The sequence below is a fragment of the Schistocerca piceifrons genome, chromosome X (genome assembly GCF_021461385.2).
Source record: "Schistocerca piceifrons isolate TAMUIC-IGC-003096 chromosome X, iqSchPice1.1, whole genome shotgun sequence".
Taxonomy (NCBI): domain Eukaryota; kingdom Metazoa; phylum Arthropoda; class Insecta; order Orthoptera; family Acrididae; genus Schistocerca; species Schistocerca piceifrons.
The window spans coordinates 708,890,420-708,892,362 of record NC_060149.1 but is presented as its reverse complement, the minus strand read 5'-3'; positions in this window follow the sequence as shown (position 1 = coordinate 708,892,362).

Here is a 1,943-nt window from a genome sequence, read left to right as displayed (position 1 = left end):
TTTGGTAACATATATGATACCAACAAGAAATTAATTTGCAGTGGCTTGAAAATACCTCACACCTCAGGCTTTCACAATAAAATGTTGTTCTAATATATCAACAGTTATAACCTCCTTCCAATTTAGAATTGTGAGTTTCTTATGGGTAATGTAAGACCCCAAGAAACCCGAAAACTCATATAAGAATGTCATGATAATTTAAAGTAGGGAACAGTGTTATCCTGACAGGTACAACAACTTTGACTATAATATAACACCTTGAAGTATTTATGAATACCAATTTCAATAATTATTGAGAATGTCATGATATAAAGATAAAAAGAAAGGAAGGTTATTTTTAATTAGCTATCTAACATCTCACTAATAACTACAAATCAGTATGATGAAAGTTAAGTCCAAAGTAATATGTCGGTCAGAGATAACATCAATTTTGAAAGAGAGTTGTAAATGTGGCGATAAGGAAGTTCAATGTGTCTGCAATGCTCAATCATGGAAATTTTAGAAGCTCGCTAGCTTGCTTGCCATCAGGTCGTGAGAGAGCACCATTTGTTATAGAACTACAAATGTAATGCTACGAGATTGTTTCTATTCAAAAAACATGCTATTGCATGATAGAGATGTGCGGACATTGTTCTCAGTTATTCTGACTTGAGAACTTGAACTTAAGTGATATTCTGATAGTGTACGATGAGTTAATGAACTCCTTATTATTGGAGATATTATTGCTGGACTCAACCTTCATCAAAGTGAACAGTTACAATGAAGAGTGGACATAATATTAAAGACTGCAATACCTGATTAGCCTCAAGTAGGAAACATTAATACAACCACACGAAGATAATACAAATAAGCTGATTGCAAAAGTTGTTATAATTGTCACAATCACTGAACTGAAAAGAGTCATAATTGATCTAATCCATCGGTGTGTGTGCGGTGTGATGATTATAAACTAACTGCTAAGAAGGAACAATAGAAATTGTTCGTCAGTAATGGAAATCTCACTTATTGACTCCATCATTAATTGAACTGTGTGATAGTTGATGATCAAAATTAATTAACTGTGAACATTTTGATTGAAAGACTGACTTGAACATTGAGCATTGAAAGGAGTGTTTTGTCGAAATAATATAACGATGCCCAAAAGCAAGATAGCATTATAAATAATTTCTGCATTGGCATTGTGCTGTAGTGCACAATTCTGCCTAGCAACGTAACAACAACTACTGATACGGAACCACAAACGAATTTTTCCTCACTTCAGTGGTATGAAACGATGCCGGTGATGAATCATTCACTCAATACTGCAATAACTAACTAACCGGGCATAACAAATCATCTTAAAATCATAACAGACAATTAAAATCAGCAGTTTGCATCGCTTTACATTGTCTGAATAATGACCGTGTTAAGACAACTGATGCTGAGGCTGATATGTCGAGCATTTACGAGAAAGTCTGGGAATCAGAATATTTATCTACACAACAACAAATAGAATTACGAGAGGTTTTAAAATTATATTTACCAGTATTCAATAAAAAAAAACGGGTGTGATTAAAAACTTCGAATATAATATTGAAACTTATCCGCATACCACATTTTGTAAAACAACGTATTCAGGTCCGTGCTCAAAAAGGGAAGTGGTAACTAAGGATATAAAAAGGATGTTGGACTGGGGAATTATCAAGACCTCAACATCCCGGTATTCCAGCCCACTATTAGCAGTAACTAAGCCTAATGGTGATATACAATTAGTCTTAGATGCTCGAGATATCAACAAAATTATTAAGCCTGTAAGGACTCGACCAGAAAATCTAGAAGAACTCAGCCAGAAATTTCATTGGGTGGAGTTCCTGACCTCCCTGGACCTCAGAAGCTAGAGTTAATTGAAAGTTTTGAATTAGTGTACAGCGAATTAACACATACTGGTTATGCGCCTAAAGAAA